At 33.0% G+C, this 10285-nt stretch overlaps 1 pseudogene; it reads left to right on the plus strand.

Annotated features, from left to right (window-relative positions):
* Window positions 1-678: 678 nt before the first annotated feature.
* LOC106794510 (uncharacterized) lies at window positions 679-1367 on the plus strand (annotated as a pseudogene).
* The last annotated feature ends 8918 nt before the right edge of the window (window positions 1368-10285 follow it).

Below are 10285 nucleotides of genomic sequence, written 5' to 3' on the forward strand. Positions count from 1 at the left end.
GCGTTTCACTTCTTTACAGCGCATTACTGACTCTTTAATTAGGGGCAGATTCACATCAGGTGTTCAAGGAAAATTACGTTGTCTGGTTATAGCAATTATAGTCTATTGCATTTGGCTGTCTAGGAACAAGCTGATTTTTGAAGATTATCAATTTTCTGTCATAGAGGTTATTAGCAAGATTAAGTTTCTTATGTATAGACAAGCGCACCTGTTGCATTTGTTTTAGCATCTTGATATATGTCTTCTTGTATTAGGGAAACTTTTGATTTTCTTTAACTGCGGGGTATGTCCCGTTTATTATTGTATCATTTTGGGTTTAATATAATTTACATTTTTTCCCCAAAAAAAAAATAATAGAATTCCCTTCTTCTCTTCCTTTCTTCTTGGGAGGGTTGTAGACCTCGAATGCTAGGAATCGTTGAGTTATTCTTTAGTTCATAACATTTGGTGCTTTCATTGAACTCCAATGGCTGCCATGCCAGCCCAAACCACCTCTTCCCACGACATCCTTTCCACACAGCCATCCATCAGCAACAACTTCTGTCGGAACTTCTACCTCTACCCTTGCCATCAACCACGACCGCTCATTACAGCCACCAAACCACCATGGACTACCTGGAGGCCGCCATGGCCAAACTTGCTGCAGCTCAACTCCACTTTGTCGTGACCTAAGCTTCCATGGAATCCAAACTGGATGTTATTCTTCTAACATTACCTATCCTGATAACCAGCCACCACTACCAATCTTCTTCCTCCGTGCAGTCACCACTGTCGCCTCCGCTTTCCAGGCTGACTGTGCCTCCATACCCGATGTCGATGCAACAAAGTCAATCGTCCATGCTGACTCCGTCGTCCATGCCGATTACATTTTCATGCCCCGCACCCATGCAACCAAGTCTCGCACCATTACTGGCTCCGCTTTCTAAGCTGACTGCACCTCCATGCCCCGTGTTGATGCAACAAAGCCAATCACCCATGCCTACTCCCCACCTTGCCGCCAACAACAAGCACCACATGCCCCACGCGCCGTCCTCCATCATCAACCAACTCGTACCGTTGTTTCCCTCAACAACCTCTTAAGTGTTGTTGTTCATTATGGTCGTACAGCGGCTCTGCATGACAAGCTTTTGGAACATAGAGACATGACACTGTTTGAGATGGGAGTTGAGTCCTATGGGTCTGCCATGGTTGCACGCAAGCGCCAACCAACTGTTTTTGCACTATGGATGACTACTAAATTAGGTGAGTTTTGTCGGAACAGACCTTGGAATCCTGGTATTACTTTTGGTAACCATGGTTTGAAGCCCCAACACCTTGAGGACAAGGTGTTTTTGATGGGCCAGAGAATGTTAGGAGGGAGAAAATAATCTAACAGCAAAGCAATACTGAGGGCACGATCACAAACCCAAATGGAAAATCGTACCACCAAATGCTTAGGGAATTTCACATAATTAATTTTGTTAGAGTTTTTGAGCTGGCATGATATTAGTGGCTAGGAAAAGATATTGTCTGCTGCTTGTCTATGGAATATCTGATACTGTTATTCCATGTTTTTATTATATTTCTTGTTTTGGTTTGACAGTACCTTGTGTGAGATTTATATGCATATCAATACTTATCATGTAAGGGTAGCAGGAAAAAATAATAGAATTCCCTTCTTCTCTTCCTTTCTTTTTGGGAGGGTCCTAGACCCCAAATGTTAGGAATCACTGAGTTATTCTTCAGTTCATAACACATACACAAATAATGACTTTAAAGAAATCACGTAAATTAATTTAATAAATCAAATTAATTTCATAGCGCGAGAATCATTTAGAACACAGTGCAAATAAATGGTTAGAATATAGTGCCGTAAACAAATCACTTACAGTTAGAACATCCTGTACGTTGTTTCTTATGCATATGAAGCGAAGCCTCTTCATTAAGGTTCAAGCACCACACACACATATTTAAATAACCCAGTGAATTAGCTTTTGGATATCAATAATCAGAATTAATAGCAACAATCATTTCACCATCTCAGCTTTTTTATGGGCAAATAAGGGAAATGGAGTATAAGTACCGAGAGATAAAATGAAAGATAAATGGGAATAACACCTCTACTGACAAAAAAAATAAAATCTACTTAAACCTTGAGATTTTAATCCAATATAATGAACGCATCTTAAAGAGCAATTGCAGAAGTTAATTGAATCCAATTTAATGCCTTGAATTTATTATATGTGTTGTAATACCATATATAACTAATATTTGATTTTAAGATTTCAAAAGGCTCTCAATTTGAATTGCTTTATATTTAAAAGTTCGTCACTTTTTATAAATAAAGAATATTACAAAAGTATTTTGTTACTACAAATGTAAAATAATATTTCATGTATTTACCATCGATAGTGCATATTTTAATTATTATTTCACAATAATCGATCATTTTAAAAAATCCAAAAACCCAATAAAAAAGATAAGTCAAATAAAGAAACATATCATGTTAATGAAGCATAAGCCGGAAAGAGAAACACAACCAAATATAGAGAATCATACACATCATTAATCTTTAACATGTAAAGGAAAAGTTTAGAATAAAAAAAAAATACCCAAATGTGTTGAAAGTGGCAATGATAGCTAGAAGGTCCTGCTTAGAGAAGACTTGAACAAAATCAAATTGAAAAGAGCAATAAAAATTATTTGTGATTTGAAAAAAAAAACTCAAAAGAGCAAACTTCAACTACCAGCAATCGGAATTTAAATAGGAAGAGATTTGTCTTGTTAGAAAATAAGAAGAGATTAAAAAAAACCACCTCTTAGTATTCCATCTTCCATTCCCTATGGTATGATTAAAATAAAGAGTCACATGTTTGCTAAGGAGAAGAATGCACTTGTTCCAATTTCCAACACATGTATTAAATGGTTTCATTAACTTTTTTCTATTTAATTTTTATTGTGCTCAATTACTTTTCGGTCTCTATAATTAATTTACCATTTCATCTCCCGTTTGAGCGGGAAAAAAGTTATTACAGACTTCCTTCGTTATACATATTAATATAAGAGGGAGATCAATTCCTTGGGCTTCCAAGAATGACAATAAAAGAAACAACAACCAAATAATAACGCTCTATTCCTTGATTTTTTTTCCTTCCATCAGAAAGACTTTTTTTTAATTCTCAAGCTTCTTTGAAACAAAATACAAAATGTTTCCAGTTAAATTCACCCAACTACCCAAGACCAAAGTTATATTTCGGAGTCTCATTATCACATACCCACGCAGACACGTTATTGTGTGCTCTACCTACTCATGGAACATCATTTTGTGCTACCCAGTTTGTCTGGTGAAGAAGGAGAATTTAACTCATGGAAGCAGGTGAGAGGAATGGATCAAGCATTATGATTCTCAGATGATAATATTCTTAAATAATAATTAATAATAAAATATCTAAAATTTGCGTCTATCCAGGAGATATTTTTTTAAAAGCTATCAAAATTTCATTTCAGGCAAAATTGGAACACGAGGTGTGTCCAAAAATTACCAACAACATCACATTGGAAATTTTAACCTCATTTCCACTCCTACCAATACGATTTAGTTAGTTATTTGCTCTGAATTTTAAAGAGGAAAAAAATGAATAGATGAAAGAGAACGAGTGTGAAAGGTTGCAATCAAAGCTTGTAATGTTAGAAGGTTGCAGTCCCATTGTCCCGAAAAATACAAGTATGTGGGGAACCTTCATCCTATTCTCTTGTTCATAATCTGATATTTGTTACCCCACATCACCACACTAAGCACTAAGATTGTGTTTATTTCCTTGAAAATGCCTCATTATATTTGGACAAAAGCTTCTTTATTTAAACTTTAATTCAAATAATAATTTTGAAGTTTCATATGGAAACTAAACTAGGTTACTAGATCATCTGTAATTGTGTACCTTACCCTTTTGTCAGACTCTGTTCACATCTATTTTAATTCTTCCCCTTTATTTCTGCATGCACTGGAAACGTAAAGATCTGAAGGAAGAAAAACAAAAAATATCCATTGATTTATATATTCCTCTATATAATTTAATGCACAATCAGAATGGTTGTTTTTATTTATTTATTGTGGTTTAAGTATTAATTTATTGTGGCTAATACAAACATGCACTAAGAAGAAGGACAATCAAGCATAGGAATGACATCTGTGTGTGAATTTAGGTAAGGTATTATCTACTCATATTTATATCTATATTTTCTTTAAAAAAATCAATTCTCATAATCATATATGTATGGATAACAAATTTAATTATCATTGTCATATCTTATAGGTACATAGACATAAGGCTGGCTCAAATAACGCAGTTAAAGCTCAAGCAATCAAAGCACTTTAGGTCATTGTAGTTCAAATATTCAAAGCTTTTTTTTATAAAAAAAAATCGTATACTATATTTATTCAATGTCGTATTATGCATAAATTGTTATGTCAACTAATTCTATTGAATGAAATCAAAACGAATGAACATGATTATATATGAGAAGAAACTGAAAGATTCCAATTAGTTCAATTGGAACATTTTTTTTCTTCTAAGAAACTAAAATGCCATTAAGCCTATTTTATTTTATTTTTTGAAAAAAAACTAACTTAAAAACATATTTCATGTGTAAGTTGTAGGTATGAACCGGATGGTCCCATCTCGTGTGTCAATGGAGGGTGCAAAGTGTCCCACCATAAAATTTTGGGCTCAATCACTTAGTGGTAACCAATGAGCAGTGATGCCATAAGTTGATCCAAAGCATAAACTCCAACGACAAGAGGTTACTTTGTTGTGATTTGTGTAAAGGAAAAAGACACGGGACTTGCACATGGAAAAAAATAAAAAATAAAAAGTGGTTTAATCTTCTAATAACCATCATACACTCATTTCTTCCATTGGAGTGCAATACTGCTTCTGTTTCCTTATCAAAATATCTAAAACCTAAACCTTATATATGAATCCCATGATAGATATATGGTTTAATTTAAGATAAATGATAATTAGTGAAAAAATCCCATAATGGATATATGGTTTAATTTAAAATATATCATAACCAGTGTCACAAAATCACTATTTAACAATTATAAGTGAATTTTTTTTTAATTAAAAATAAGCTTAATTATCAATTTGATCCTCATATTATATTATATTAAAAGGTTCAATTTGATCCTCAAGTTTTCTTAAAATACACATCAATTTAATCATTTATGTCCAATTAAATTGATATCGTTAGAATTCCAAATACTAACGATTTTATTTACACATAGTTGCGGTTAAAAACTGTCACTATATTTATTATTATTTAAAAAATAAAACAAGTCTCAAGTGTATATGATAATTGTCTTTGGAACTTTATTTTAGTGATCATTTTGTAAGCAATTATCTTAATATTTTAATATATTTAAATTTGTTTGGCCTTATTTATAATTAAGTTTTGAATAAATTAAAATAGTTCAAATGTTTGATTTTTAATCTAATTTTAGTTTGTTTGATTTTTCATTTTCATCTAATTTTAGTTTATTTTGGTGTAGAAATAAATGAAGAAAGAAGATAGTTGGTGCTGGGATCTAATTCAAGGTCCTTTTAAAGAAAATTTTTGAGGTTGAAAGGATCAGACATGTCAAGCTTAGTGTGCACTTCAGGCCGAGCAAATGGTTTCCCCTGCATGGTATTTGGGCTCAGTACGTAATTTATGCTTAGTGCGCAGTCACTTAATCCAATATTGTTGTTGTGTGTGCGTTTAGCGCAACATGTTGGGCTAAGCGCACATGCAATTATGTAGAAATGACAATACAATGTGTTTGATCCTATTTAAGCTCCAAGTGTAACATCCAATTTTTGTAAAATAAATTAAAAATGATTTTATTTAAAAATAAAGAGTTTTAGGAAAATAAGGAGATTTTTGTAATTAAGTAAATAAGGAGAAATAGTTTTATTAATTAAAATAATGGTTTTGAGGTAAACAAAATAATTGTGTTCTTAGAAAATAAAAAGGATGTTTTATTTATTCATTTGATAGAAAGTAGAATAGAATTTCTTTTTATAAAATAAAAATAAAAAAATAGAGTAAATAATAGGCTGGGAGTACCCTAGTCATAAATAGAGACATAGTAGATCAATTTTTACATTTATGATACGTTTATATGCTCTCTCTTTTCTCAAATTCGTTTTTCCTTTTCCTTCTCCCAAAATCCTCTCTTTTTCCCGTATACACTCAAAATTGTCCCAATAAAACTACGATCTCAAACTCGTTAATTGTTGGATAGAAATTTAAACACCTTGTTTGGAACTCATTTTCTCACGTCACCACCGTTGGGATTTGCGAGAAAATATATGTGGTGAGAGAAATGTCTCTCGCATAGAGATAGTGAAATGGAGGCTTCAATCCCTTCTTCTTCTTTCTAACGCTTGGAAACCCTAGCATAACAACCAGAGAAAAAGCTTGAGGAATCTTAGGGAACCTCTAGAGACATCGTTATCACTACTAGACTACACACGTGAGCCCACTTAGAGGTAATGAATGAGTTTATCATAATTGGGGTTAGAATAAACATGTGTAGAGATCCTTAGAGGATCAAATTGAGATTTATTTTGGGATGTTTACTGTATTGTAATTCTTCCTTTATGTTTATAATTAGGAGATTGTTGTGCTTGACAGACTAATTGATGCCCTGATGCGAATTGGTTGATAAAATTGAGTGCTCTTAGTGTTTTCATGTTTTTGACCTATGATATTGATTCATTTGATTTTGATATGATTATGTGAAATTGTTTGATGGGTTTAATCATATGAACATAACATATTAATATTATTATTGTGTGACATGTATATAATGCATGAGACGTGATAACGTGTTGTTTTGGTATTATGGAAGCGTGATGAACTATGTATAAGTGACAAGTTGAGTATGTGTTAAATTGTGAGATCACACATGTGTATTGAGATGTTGTATGCATTGAGTTGTGAGCTATGAACCGTAAAATCATACAACTGTAAGACCCTTTGAGGGCGACGAGTTAATACTCGACGAGTATTGTGATGGGATCCACTGTGGGAACCCAACGAGTTTAATCACTTTGAGGCGTGACGAGTTAAAATTATTTTGAAAACAATTAAGGAGTCGTGTGTTTTGTACAGTTTATAAATAGAGTCTGCGTGCTAAAATGTTTTCTCGAATGGACTTGAATTAGGAGGAAGAGGCTCTAACGGACTCTTCGAAGTGTAGGCCTTGGGGGTAAATACACACGATTTGAATGTTCCTTGAAGCCTATGTTGATCCCATATGGTTGGAGCGTTCTCGCAAACAGAGTGACCCTGATTGGTTTTCCTATGATTTTACATAGTGAGAGTGACTTGACTTATCAATGTGTGATCTGTCTTGTCATGTACTCCTGGACGCCCGATGAGATTTTTCATTGACATGGTACCACATTGCATATAGGATTGAGTCTTAGTATATTTGTTGCATAATGCTTATGTATTGATCGATATTGATTGGTTGAGTGATATTGTATTTTGATCCTTGAGTACGTGAATGATGTGAAAATGAATTAGATGTATTGTGTTGAAATGTGATGTTACGCGACAAGTGGTGGAGTGACGTGGGTTGTGTTTAAGTAAGTTTATTTCATTTATATAATATGTATATCTACATGTTATCATGTTTTTCTCTATTAGTTAGGAATATGATAACTCACTCCCCCATATTATTTGTGTTTGGATCATGTAATGATCTCGAACCTTGTGTTCATAGGAGTAGATGATTAGGTGGATGGCTATGGAGAATTTCATGTTAGAGGACGCTGGAACACAATGCTCTTATAGGATATGACATTGTGTCATGGGTTTCTGTATTAATTGAATGAAATTTTGGATATGTGATTTTTATCATATTGTTTTCCATGGCTTCCCTACCATTTTATATCATTTCTTTCATTTATTTTCTTGTAGTTATGTAGTTAGATTTACCCATTTTAAGGGTTGATGTAGTTGAACTCATCTTTATGTTTACATTTTGATTATTAATCTATGTTTATTATTCTTTATTAAGTGTTCTCTTATATGCATTAATGTTTGTTTTGACTTAATCACCCTTTGCTTGATGTTGTGGTTTGAATTGTCATTGAAAAATATTTTTGAACTTAAAAATGGAGAACACTTAATGAGTTTTGTATCTAGGGATGGAGCAAGACTTGTTAGTCGTCTAGAAGCGCAAATCTCAGAGCTTCAAGCATTGATCTACAATGATTGGGTGGAGGCAAAACTATTGGTGGCTCTATTGTCAAGGTGCGACGCAGACAATGAAGGGGCGACAAGGGGGTGGGGGTGTAGAGGGTGGAGGAAGGGAGAAAAGAAATGGGTTAGTTGTGGGTAGTGATGGTGGCGGAGCCTAGAGTAGAAAGATGTTGGAGATGATGGTGGATGATGTTTAGGGAGGAAGGAGGTGAACAATATTCATTGTGTTTATTTTAAAAATAACAAAAATAGTGATGATTAAAAATCATCACTATTCTTAAACAAAAATCGTGAGAATTTGTTATTCTAACGACAATTAACTTAATTGGACGAAAATAATTTAATTGATCTATTTATAAATAATTTGGAGACTAAAGTAAATCTTTTAAAAAATTGAGGATCAAATTAAATATTTTAATATAATTTAAAGACTAAATTGATAATTACGCCTTAAAAATATTTAATGTACCTCATCGTGATTTGTAATACATTTCTAACATAATTTTTAATAAAAATATCTATCATTAAAAAGCAGCAAGATTCTTAATTTAAAATAATTAATTATCTTATATAACATTGCTTCAATCAATGGGAAAATACCCCATTTCAATGTAGAAAACTTGCCCCAAGACAGAGACTTATTTGATCATCGCCTTCTTCTCATAGTTTTGACTATCGATATTGTTGGTTTAATGTCTTGCTGCCTTTGATTTGTAAATGGGCTTTAGATCTTTGCCGATAGCTGTTATCTTAATCTTCGCACGTGATCCAACGATCAAGCTAAAACTACGAGATAGCATGTGAAATGTTTGTGTCCTTTTTCAGGTGAATTCTAAATATTTTAGCAAAAAATAAAAGATTAATTTCTCTCGATATAAAATTTCTTTAAAGAATTAATTTCTCTCAACGCTATTTTTTATATACACAAACTTGATAATTGAATATATATATATATATATATATATATATATATAAACAAGGTTGCAGTATGTCATTCAATGCAAAACCATAATGACATGTATGTGCCCTGCTCTGCTCAACTATTGAAACATAATGATGAGAGCTCAAAGCCTAAACACCATTCTTGTTGTCACTCAAAGAAACCAGCTTTGGTGGGACATTGCCACGGCCCAATAACTTTTTCCGAGTTAGCTGTCCACTATAGTGGATACTGAACTCCAGTCCAAACTCGACCTACATTTAATTAATGAGTAAAGTTATTAACCTGTATAATAATGCAAGATAAATGTTTCATACGTATTGTTTATATAATATTAGATCTTCGATGCTTCTAAAGGGACAAAAAGGTCACGTGAACTCTAGTGAATATGCCTAGTGTGTTTGGGCACAAGTGCACTATTTTATTTTATTTTTTTAAAAAGGAACAATTTGTGCGTATATAATGGTAAAGCCAATAAATAAGAATTGTGTTGGAAGTATTACTCAATACCCATTGTTTGTACTACACAGTGATGGTGCCAATTGTAATCTTTGAATGCTGTGGAACATGGTCCTGAACTAGAATTTGGACCACCTCTTACTAGTGAATAGTGGTTCAATTACTACCGCCGGGACCAATTGAACGAACTTATAGCCTGAGTGGTACCTTTCAACTTCTTTCCAGACAGCTAATGAGGCCTTAACGGTAGTATAACCAAAGTATGGTTATATAGACGTTCTCAACTTTATGCAACTTTGCACTTCATTATTAACATTTTTAAACTTGAAAACAAAGGATGCAACATGTCTATGTGTGTGTATATTCAAAAAGTAAAGGATTGCAAACTTTCTTGCTTCGTGCATTATGGCCGCTGTGAATTTGTGGAGAGACATGGTCCCAAATTTCACTAAAATTTGATATTCTATCATTAATTGTTAAGTGAAATTAAGTTATGATAACTCTTAGAGAGCGTTTGATTTGCTAAAAAGATACAACAACATTGGACAAGTAGTTGAGTCACATGACAATTTTTTGTACTGTATGTTATTCGGTGGTTGATGCACAATACAAATAATTTTGTATTATATTTTATTTAATGTTCTTATGTAC

Source organism: Glycine max, chromosome 1, assembly GCF_000004515.6.
Source record: "Glycine max cultivar Williams 82 chromosome 1, Glycine_max_v4.0, whole genome shotgun sequence".
Classification (NCBI taxonomy): Eukaryota; Viridiplantae; Streptophyta; class Magnoliopsida; order Fabales; family Fabaceae; genus Glycine; species Glycine max.